Source organism: Carassius carassius, chromosome 45 (genome assembly GCF_963082965.1).
Source record: "Carassius carassius chromosome 45, fCarCar2.1, whole genome shotgun sequence".
Taxonomy (NCBI): Eukaryota; Metazoa; Chordata; class Actinopteri; order Cypriniformes; family Cyprinidae; genus Carassius; species Carassius carassius.
Window position 1 is genome coordinate 12,681,882 of NC_081799.1, and position 12,337 is coordinate 12,694,218.

At 38.2% G+C, this 12,337-nt stretch overlaps 1 long non-coding RNA gene across 1 annotated transcript in view; it reads right to left on the reverse strand.

The window, feature by feature from the left end:
- Window positions 1-11,757, reverse strand: part of LOC132127647 (uncharacterized) — a 212,742-nt gene extending 200,985 nt beyond the window's left edge. The window contains exon 1 of the long non-coding RNA XR_009427563.1: window positions 11,130-11,757. This is a non-coding gene — a long non-coding RNA (uncharacterized LOC132127647). The remainder of the gene's footprint in view (window positions 1-11,129) is intronic.
- Between the last annotated feature and the right edge of the window lie 580 nt (window positions 11,758-12,337).

Genomic DNA, 12,337 nt, shown 5'->3' on the forward strand with positions numbered 1-12,337 from the left:
TCTTTCCAGCAACTTTGAGAAGCACATTAATGAGTGATAACTAATAACAAATAAAGAACTCTAATTAGATTACACTGCACAAAACATACAGCATATTGGAAACATGGGACACAGTTTATGCTGCGCTATTTGTTATCATTCTACAGTCAGTTCTGTAATCTGGCAAACTCAATCTTAATTGACTCAATTAGCTCAACTACGAGCGAAACAGTGAGTCCACAAAAAACAAAAACAAACAAAAAAAGCAGATTAGCTTGAAGAACTCAAAGTTTAAATATAACAAACCTTAAACTCTTATCCCCTTCAAGTGGATTTGAGGATATGGACTAGTTCTGTCCTTTTACATTCAATGTGGTTCAACAAATACCCCGCCTGTAACCTCAAATGAAAATTTGATGAGACACACAATAAGAGTAATAATAAGTGAGCATTTGCATGACTAAATTGAAGAAGCATTCAAACAGTGTTCTCGACATTGGGGTGAAAAGCTTTGGTGAGGATGTCGTTATATCTGGATGTATGTTTTCAGTAAAACTAGCAGGCTAATCTTCTGAAACAGAAGAGAGAGGCACTATGAGATTGTGGAGATTCATGTGAAATTCATGAGCTATCAGAAAAGTTAATTATGCTTATTCATTTATTTTAAAACTGCGCAATAGGAATTCATATAAAAATGGAAGAACTGCAACAGAAAGTCATGACCAAAAGCCAAACTGCCTCTGAAACGCCTCCGACAAAGCACAGACACAGAGGAGCACAGAGGTAAGTTTAGAGAGTGCAAAGAACAAGGACGCTCAACTTCCTATTTATCTTGAGTTTTATCTGTAACACTGTGGAAGGTGAAACATGGTAACCTCCCTCCTACACATGCCGAGAAACAAAAGCTGTATGTTTAATGTAGTACGGAGGATCGCTGACCTTATCTAAGCAGGTGGACAAGGCCAGCTGATATGAAAAAAGTCCAATGCTGTATCAACATTTTTTGTAGCATGTTTGCATTTGCTGAAAGAGATGTGACTATTTGTTTTTCAAAAACTTTAAACCTGAAATTATACAATTATACGATTTTTGCAATCAAAAAATAATATAATGATTGTTTGGAGGTAACAATTACAAACATTAGGTCAGCGATACAAATTAAATGAGTTCTTTAATTTCTTCAGAAAAGTTTAGTATTTAGGTAAAAATACTACAAACATTTTTAATGAGTTGAACACACATTAACATCACCACAAGTTGTAATTGCAAAAGTGAGAAACAAAGAATTTAAACATGCTGGATGCAATGGATGCAACATCTGTTTTAATCGTATATTTTTATGAGTTACATTTTTTGACTTTCAATTATGACAGAGTAATTCAATTAACCACACCTTCATATATCAAATAAACACAAATCTAAAACACACCCAATGCTAATTATTTTTCATCATTATTTTGCAGATGTAGAGTTAAAAAAAACTGGCTATTTTATGTAGAAAAGGAACACTGAAATCTTTATTAGAGCTGTGCGTTTGTGATTATTTCGTGGTTAAATTATGACAAAAAAAAACAACAACACAATTTTACAAAATTTTTGATTTTGCATTGTGTTCATCTATAATAACAACAAAAATAGGCAAAAGGGGAACTTGGAAAGACACCAAAGCCATGTCTGTAGGCACTAAAATATCATAGAAACATGGTTGTACTTTTGACACCCTAGCAACAATCAGAACACCTTAATAACTGCATAGGAATGTGCTGGCAACCACCCGCAATACCTAACATAGTGGAAGGGGACTTTCACACAGACAAGCACCATTCAAGTTTTCTTCAGAAATGTAAAAATCTAGTTTTCATGTTTACTAACAAGCTCTACATTCTTTCTAACTAGTGACTGAATGTGTTGTTCATTCCTTGTTTCACATTTCCTATAATACTTCACATAACGTTCCTGTAATACCAAGCATAGCACCTGCAGTAAAATGGCTGAACTAACAACCTGTTTGTTGTACAGGTTAATTAAACGAAATTATTCAACTGAAAGAGTCTGACGTAAAATAGCTAATGCAACTGCAGAATGCTCAACTTATGGTCAATTAAATGCAATACTGACATTCTGGGAAACAGACATGTTTATAGCAACATCCTCACAGCAAAATCAAACAAATGTAGTCATATGTAAATGTGGTAAAGTGCCGAGATCCAGTTGGCTGCTGAAGGGCTGATGGTCTGTTAGTGACTGCGAAAATGAGGAGGAGCATGTGTGTGTGTTTGCGCGCGTGCTTGAGTGTGTGTGCTCACTTTGGCAGGTGCATATTGTCCTGAGCTTCTGATTAATTGATTGTTTACTGTATTTGCAGGTGTTAAATTCGCTCTCATAAGAGGCAGATGGCATTGCACAACCCCGACAGCAGACGACAAGAGAGGAAAGGGAGGTGGGGTGAGGGGCACCGAGAGAAACTGGGAAGGGAAGTGAAGGTAGACCTACAGTACACTGCAAAGCTGAACCGGTGTCACATGATAATTTCAAGCAATATATGCCAAGAAAATATTCTTAGAGGCTGTTCAAATCTCACTGAGGTAAAATTACTGACCGTTTAAAGGCTCAAGTGACATTAACCAGCGGTTCGGCTACAAATTTGGTTGAAACATTGTGTCGATTACCGATCTCTACAATCCTTCTCTGAAAGCCATGTCTTCTCCCACTAAGCCGATGTTTGTTGCCAAGAATCTTCAGTCCTCAAAGCCAGATAGCGCAGTTGTGAAAACCTGCTAATGCGGCAGTTAAAGCCACATCTATCGGAGAGAGTGACAGGCGACAGTGGGCGGAAACGGATCTTTGTAGGTAATCTCTCTCATAGAAGATCCCGCAGGGGGTTATTTTCAAGCATTTGATTTACTGACCCTCATTCACCCAATGCCTCTAGCTCACCATTTTCAGATGTTCAATTTTACTGAACTAACTCTTTCATCTACCTTTGTCAATAAAAGTGATTGATTACCCAATCGCAGTGCATGCCTGGAGCAGGTGCCGTCTCTTGTGAAAGATCACGTTGCACACTGGCAAAATCTGAGATTATTTGGGAGACAGAGTAGCTAATTTTCCATAAAATCCTAATGAAAAAAGCAGAGGCCACAATGACAGCAGAGAAGAGTGAACTATGAGTCAAGGACGTCTGGCTGTTCTTTTTCCAGGTCTTTGGTTTATTTTTTTATTACATTTGTAATGTAGCAGACTTCACATTCTTTACTTGTTTCTCATTTGTATATAAAAGCCCAGTTCAAAGTTCACACACAATGTGAATCCAGTCATTATTTACTCATTTAGCTACATTTTTGTCATGTCAAACGGATGACGTTAGTTCTTTTGTGGTCCCCACTGACTTTCACATAGAAATAATAATAGCTTGTTAAATTTAGAGTAAAAATATAATAAGACAGATGTGATTGGCAGCAATTCAGAGAATATGTATTATTTTCCCACAAAAAAACAAATATTGAATTATGTGATATAATGTTTATTTACTAATCTTTTTGAGCTACCAAAATCAGCTTTTTACTCTAACTTAAATGATAACAACCATAATATCATGTATAGGTGGTAAAATAGAAATAATATGTATAGATGGAAAAAAAAGAAAGGTAGGCAACATGATGAATCAGAGTTCATCGTATGTCCCTGTCCATAAAACATGGCCAATATAGATAGATAGTTGCAAAGATGGAACAAACAAAGACAAACTGCCAACAAGGTAAAACACAACACTTAAATAATAATAAACATTAACTAAACGGCATAACATGCACAAAACATGTTACATGTAGAGATACAATTAGAAGAAATACAATTATTATAATTTTCAATTATACATTATATACAAATATATTTATACAAAATATTTTAGTAAAATTACATACAATGCAATATTAAACTTTTTAAAGAATATACTATAAAAGAATTGTATAGTATATGCTAATGCAGGGGTGCCCAATAGGTCGATCATGATCTAACAGTTGATAGCAAAGGCAATGCTGGTAGATCGCACATCATTTAAATGCACAACCTATGCTTTCTCAATCGGGGGTGTGACATAAACATATTTTAAACTAAAATATAATAAATTCACTTAGGCTATTTTATGATAAATATGTAAAATGATATGTATTTTTGTGTGTATATATACACAGGGTTTAAATTGGGCTGGGGCTGTCCGGGCACATAGACACATAGACTTCAGGATCGACATTAATGCTTCATTAACGTCAGACAAGTAACATGATTAAAACATCAGTAACCAAAAATAACTATGTATAAGGTATAAGGTTGCACTGCTAAGGCGAAGCTCACGCAGCCTCTCCAGGAGAAATCAAAACGCGCAACACTAAGAAACACTACCACGCAATACCATGACTTAGGTGCCCTTTGAGCAAGGCACTGAACCCCAAACTGCTCCCCGGGCACCGCAGTGTAAACGGCTGCCCACTGCTCCAGGTGTGTGTTCACGGTGTGTGTGTGTGTGTTCACTGCTGTGTGTGTGCACTTTGGATGGGATAAATGCAGAGCATGAATTCTGAGTATGGGTCACCATACTTGGCTGAATGTCACTTCACTTTCACTTTCACTTTTTATCCAAGTGGTCTTAATTGGTATGGCTGGTTGACTTGTGCTTATTTGTTAAAATTATTGTATAATTGAGCTTTACACACTTTTAACTTGTGAAGAATATCTGCAATGACATTTTTGCAAATTATGTTTTTCAAAAAAGAACAAAGAATGTTTAAATCTTTCTTGAATTTGTTTTGTTTGAAAATAAATAACACTAGAATACAAAGGCTACTAAGGGTAGGGCTACTAAGAAATTAACATTATTATTTTTTATTTTAAAATTAAATTAAATTAAAATAATGCAATATAAATATACGCCCCAACAATCTTTTTATATATTTATTTTATATGTATTTTATTTATTAATATATTTTTCACTCGGTAGATGCCGGGGAGTTTCTTATTTAAAAAGTAGAAGAACAAGAAAGTGTGGGCACCCCTGTGCTAAGGTAACTTACAGTTAATCAATTAACAGGTTTTTACTGTTTTTACCGTTTTCTGTAAAATTAATAAATAAATAGTCTTCTTTCGTGTTCCACAGAAAGGGGGGAAAAGTGAAACAGATCTGAAAGTAGTTAAATTTCATTGTTGGATGTACTCTCCCTTGTACTATGCTACTGTAACTTTTCAGAAACAAAAAGTGCCATCTAAAGATTTTTACCAGTACAAAATGTTCTGCATCGTATTTGCTTGACTTGTTTGACAATTCCTCAAGTCATCTCTTAATCTTGAGCTAATTCCACAAAAAATTTCCTCCTGTGCGTCTCTTTGCATAAGCTATGATGAGATTACCAGACATACTGTGAGCTTAAGCAAATCATTTAAATTAGCCAACTCAAAGGCTAATCGGATACAAGAACCTTAAGAAAAGCCCTTATAGAGCCTGTCAGGTCATTTATCGATGAAATCCATCTCAAAGGCCAGCTAAGTACTATAGAAAGCATATGAACAAGAAAATGACAACTGTTAAAGCACCCACATAACCCCTACATGACAGGTTTTAGAAGATATCTCCTCCGAGACTGCTGCCATGACTCAGCAAAGAGTTTGTGTTTTAAAAGCCATTCAAAAATCACTGCAAAAGGGCATCTCCTTTCCAGCGCCTTTTGGGAGAAGAGGAAGCTTTATGCCAGGCACTAGCTGTACCACAGAACGGTTGACAGTTCCACCCACTTTTTGTTTTAACTTTTTCAAACACCTGGAAGAACAAAAGAGGGCCTTTGATCATGTGAAATCCCTCACGATTACAGCAGGGCTTTAGAGGCTCAGCTCCATTCTGAGTCTGGGGGAAAACACTCCAAGGCCCAGATACTTGTATGCAGAAAGAGTGTAAGATAGAGAGAAAGAGAGAGATGAGACAGTGGGATGGAGGAGGAGAAATACAGAGACATGAAACAGAAAGATGGAGAGCGAGAGAGAGAGAAAATATATCGGGTGCTCTCACTGCTCTGTTTAGGAGGCTTCCAGCAACCCAACAAGAGGACAAATACAAAGAGGAGGTGGATATTCACCTCTAATCCTGTTCTCCATCCTGGCTCAATCAGCCAGCCAAACAAACACCCACATACACAACACAGTGAGAAAGAGGGACATGCTCAGCCTCTTTACACTCAAAAGAAATGGGAGAAAGAGACTTGAAGTGCAATAATACCTCATGGACATGACAAGGCGGGCCATAGGAGGCTCCATACTGCAGCCCAAAGAGAAAGGCTTGTGCAATCTGTGTTTCTCCCTTGCTAAATTAATGCCAAACAAATGCTTATTCTAGTCAGCAGAAATGGCAGCTTATGCCCAACTCCATTTCTCACCTGTCTGAGCACATTTGCCTGTGCTGCCGCTCACCTGCACAGATGCTTTTCACGCTCCACGACTGACAAAGACAACAGACTGGGAATGAAAAAAGGCTGTTAACCTCCCCTTTCAACACAAATACGGCTGAACATACCCATACACGCCAGCCCTCTCCTGATGGAGCTCTTTCCCACGCTACTTCCATAAAAGGGCCAATACCCAGCTTGGAGTCACTCTGTTGGGATAAGCTGACTGAGAGGCAGGGGTCCAGATACTTTCCTCAATGCACAGTAGCACACACAATGAGATAATAACAAGAAGCATTTTGTGTCATAAATTATGTTTTTTTTTAACTTAAGGGAATAGCTTACACCCCCCCCCCCCCCCCCCCCAAGAAAAAAACCAAACATGTACTCATCCACAGGCCATTCAAGATGTAGATGAGTTTATTTCTTCATCAGATTTGGAGAAATGTAGTCTTATATCACTTGCTCACCAATGGATCCTCTGCAGTGAATGGGTGCCGTCAGATGATAAAAACCATCACAATAATCCACAAGTAATCAGTATGACAACAGTGCATTTTTGAAAATGACAATCTGCATGTTTGTAAGAAACAATTCCATCTTTGATGCTTTTAACTTCAAATTATTTATTTCTCTGGTAAGAAAAGTTTTCTCGCCTGTCCATCAACCAGGAGAGAAATATGCACAGATGAAGCACCATGTCAATACAATATGTCACTGAATTTTAATGCAAGACCACAAGAGGAGATGGACTTTTTCACTGAAGGAAGCATTATTATGGGTTAAAGTTAAAACGCCTTGATGGATTTATTGCAAACATGCAACTTTGCAAGCCATTAAGTGATGGACTGGAGTTTTGTGGATTACTTGTGGGTTATTTTATTGTTTTTATCAGCGGTTTTAACTCTAATTATGACCTCAACCATTCACTGCAGAGGATCCATTGATGAGCAAGTGATGTGATGCTAAATTTTCCCAAATATGTTCAGATGAAGCAAAAAATTTATCTTGGATGACCTGAGGGTAAGTTAATTTTACTTTTTTAAAATTAATTAATTTTAATTAAACTAATCTTTTAATATTTTGTTGTGTGTGTGTGTGTGTGTGTGTGTGTGTGTGTGTGTGTGTGTGTGTGTTTGTTGTTTTTTTTTTTTTTTGTACTAGCCGGCTAAGCTGGCTTTTTGAATTTGGGTATGCTTTGCATTAAAACATTTGGGCAGGGTTTCAGGGTGCAGGACTGTCAAAGCACCATAGAGCCACGAAAGACATAAAAAGAAAGAAAGATTTTGTGTATACAAGTAGTCCATGAAGAGGAAACATTCCCGGCAAAACAGAAACAAGTATAAAAGCATACATCCTCTATGAAGCAGTCCTCCCACTCAGTTTTGGTGTCTCTGAGGAGAGAGCCAAGCTTTGCTATTACTCACAGCAGACGTCCACACAACAGCACTTCACAGGGACTATAGTACTCCACACACAGGGAGGAGCTGCACTGTCTGCCACACGCTTTGCATAACTGCCATGCTCCCCCAAACCCCAGCTGCTGGCAGCATGCATTGATCCCTCCGGATGGATGTGCCCGCACTTATGCTTCAAACATTCAACCTCAGCAAGGAAGGCTGGAATTGATTTTAGAGTAATCTATGACCAGTAGATAAAAAATAGCATGCTCACTGCAGTTACTGTATAGGCACTGGAAAATTAATTTAAGGATTTTTTTTTTTAAGGAAAAAAATCAGAAATTTCAATAGCACTGCAATGTGATAAAAGGACTTTTTAACAAAAGTACAAAAATGATATGTAGTCCCTCAAAAACAAATAAAGGGGGTAAAAAAAAAATATATATATATATATATATATATATATATATATATATATATATATATATATATACACACACACATTTGACTTCCATTTTAAAGTCATTCATGGGTAATGGATAAGAACTTGTAAAAATCTGCATAAAAGGTAAAATATCAAATATATTTTAAGGCAATGAAAGAGAAAAAGAAAGAAAAAATATATTTATATACAATATTAAATCTAGAACTTGTCATTATTTAAGGGTTAGTTAGTTTATTTCCAATGATTTTTCCAATTATGGAAATCAAGCTCCCTGATATGGTTATAATTTAGTGTGGGAACCCTTTTTAGCATGTCACCCCACAGGACACATCACATCAAGCATCCATTTATCTAAATCAACATTTCACATACATGATTCAATTTAACCAAATTTAGCCAGTCAGACTGGTCTGTGGGTAAATCAGATTATGTAACATCACACAGTTCAGATGTTGGAGATGATCAGTCAATGTACCATTGAAATCACAATGATCAGATCTATCGATCACCAATTGCAGAGCAGAAAGGTATACCAGAACCCTCTGCACTTCCATCGTTCAAATATCAGTGTGGTTAACCCCACTTTGGTAAGCCCATTAACACACTCACACATGGTAAGCAGGTGCAGCCAGACTCTGAAAGGTGTGTTAAAGAACCGAAGGAGGCTCTTGCACCCAGTAGGGTTGTTGACTGGGTGCTGAGAGACACAAGCTCTGTGATTTACGGGCAGAAAGAGAGAAGGCTGGGGGAAATCAATACGTAGCTTCGGTCTCACGCTTGCTACCGACTCATTAGAAGTGAAGCCTTGAGGAATGTGCTTAATTATCTCTGATTATTAATGGCCCACCTGTCAGACTGATTATCAACACACAGCATAGGGTATTTTGTCAAAAGATGGGGCAGAGGAGGGAAGTCACATGCACGCATACAGAAAAGCAAATGCAAATACTGTCTTCTGTCCCTCCTGCATTCATCCTGCACATTCATAAACTGCCAGACTGTTTGAGATGTAAACACCTCTGGTTGGAAGAGTCATGTTTCACTGATATCCAGACTAAGCCAGATTGGCTTGGAGTATCTAAAATACACAGGTATCACATTTAGACTACCATACTTGAATTGCCTCTTTACCGAATGTGCTTAGAAGATTGTAGCAAGAATCTATTTATCAAAAGAGAAATATCTCCAGTCTTCAATTTGTGTGTGTGTGTTGCAATAATTGGCAATCTGGATTTTACTTTTTGTTAGATTTTGTAGAGTGGCCACTGTGGTTTTTATCACTTAGCATACAGAAAGTGAACATTGTTGCAGCTATTGTCTAATTATTTGCCCTCTTTACCAGAAACATGACAAATACAAAGCCTACTGAAACATTTAAAATAAATTTGTTTGTAAACTGAAATCACGAGCAAAGTATTAGCCATTTTGTGACGTCAAAATCAATACTTAGTAAAAAAAAAAAAAAAAAGGATGCCCGTGTTTAGAGTCGATTTTGACGTGAACACAGACTTTTGTTATCTTAAGCAACTTTAAGATTATATCTGAGGTTAGTTTCATAAAATGTATTGATTAAATCATCTTCACTGATGAAACCGGGCGGTGGCTGTTGCTCATGAGATATTGGCGGGACGGCGTTACCTTACTCAAGGGACACAAAACGTATAGCCCATCAACATTTGAGTGGTCACACACTGAGGCAAGCCCACCCTGCTGACATTTAAACTGAGCAAAAAACCTGCACTTAAAGCAATCATTACCTTTATAGTGCGCGAAAAAGCAATAAGGCACGTTCAGTTGACGTATTCATCAAGTATTCCTGTCACGCTGAACGGTCGCCCCGCGCGAACACTGCGCGCGACCTTGCCCTGCTGATCCTTATTACAGTGTCGCGCGTGAATGATGAGCACCGGCCGAAACTACAAGACTTAAGGTAAACAACACAGAAATGCTGACAGAATTCTTTACGAACTTCAAATATAGCGTAATGTTCAATTTACTGTTGAAAATTTGGGTGAATGATGCATTACACTGACAACTGACAGGTGTACTTGCTTCGTAAGTCTTTCTCTGTGAGGAAAAAAGCTGATGCTACTACGACCCCAAGATGCGGACTGCCGCAAATACCATACATCCCGAAGACTAGAATGGCAGTGAAACTGTCCAAAAATACATCCAAACCTGATTAAGGGTGCTTAAAAACACTTAAACAATTAGATTTACGCTCTGTCCGAATTCTACAGTTTTTCCAATCAGAACAAAAGCCACAGGGATATAAAATACTGCGTAACAGCGGTAAAATATAAATATTTATGTCACATCCCTGCCAGAATAAAACTGTAGGCTATACATACCTCAAACTTCAGGCTATAAAACATGAAATAGCACCATGGTTTAACGCTACCGTATTCTACTAAAAAAACACATCGCATTTCCAAAATAATAATAATGTGCCTAAATACGCATGTAGGCTAAACATATGATTTTACAATAAAAAAAAGCGATGCTATATAAAGTTTCCGATCAGGCAAAGCAAAGGCTGTATCAATTAAATCGTATTTCCTTATGGTGGTGAGTTTATCTATAACACATTTTGACTGGTAATCCGTAAAAGCGGGGCTCTAGCTCAGCAGTGTGTGCAGGCGTATCTGTGATAAGATTCTGTATCAGTGCTGGGCAAACGTGCACAATTTGTTGAGAGCAATGATGACTAACGGGAAACTGCCCCCGTACTCACTCGAGGCCCTTTGGATATATTATGGAAATGCATATCATCGCCATTCCAGAGCATAATGCCTTTCCTACGTGGTGCGTAATGATGATGAGCCCCCAAATTGCAAAGCACTGCATAGGCTGCCTTAAAGTTTGAAGCGCTCTTACCTTTAAGGACGATCCCGCAGATGCTGTACAGGGTAAACAGCATATGCTGCTTCACCATCATATTGCCTTCCTTCTGTAACAGCTGCCCGCTTGCCGTCAACACACTTTCTTCGCTCTTTCGCTTCTCCGCGCGCTGATGATGGGGCTTATCCAGGTGCAGGCTGCTGCAATCAATACTACAGGCTCCTTCGATAACTTCTCCTCGGTTGAAGTCCCACTGCGCTTTCCGCACGTCGTTCACTTGACGCTCGGACTGAGCTCGAGAAGTGCGAAGCGCTTGAACACAGTAGAAAAGTACAGCTCGCGCATCTATCGCCTCCTGGGAGCGCGAGCAGGCAGAGTCCCGCCTCCGCAGATTGACAGATGAGGACGGGGAGCCAATAGCGCGCGCCTGGAATTATTCTCCGCTCAAACTGCTTCTCGAGTCCATATGATTAAAGGATCGAGGAAATTTAATGCGAGTACGTGCAATGGCACGAATTGACCCCCGTCTCGCTGTAATGCATTGCGTAATGAAACGCTCTTGATATGGTTAGAGTGATGATGATTTGGGCACGTTTTCATGTGGATTGCATTACATAGACATACAGCAGTTCTGAACGGACAGCTGCCGTGGGATCAAGCAGCGCACCTCTCACCGGGATCAAATAGACATGACTGCGCTCGCAGGTTTACTACTGATACAAACCGCTAGGCGGATAATATTGCATCGTCGTCATTCTGTACAAGTCCAGCAGAGGAGTGCCTACCGTTTTCAAAAAAAATAATAATAATAATAAAATAATAATATATATGTGTGTGTGCGTGCGTGCGTGCGTGTGTGTGATATAAACGCAGTTTAAATGTTGGCATCTTTTATTAAGTCCTTATATTATGAACACAGAAAAAAAACCTGTACGCTATAGTTTCATGCTTCATGATGTCACATTAGGCTACAAGGGGTAAGCTGTCACACTGGATCCTGCAATTATGGCTTTACAGCAACAATTAAACTAAAACAAACTTAACTATTTATGAAACACCTCATTGTAAGGTCTCCTAAAAATATCAAACTGTTTTCAGGCCAAAATTTTATTAATGAATATACAAATTAAATAAAAAAAAATAAAATAACAAAGGTAATTCAGTTGATCATTGCCTAATTTAACAGGATTTTGATCTTGTTACATGTGACAACTTATCCAAACTTTGGGAACCTAAGAAAAAAG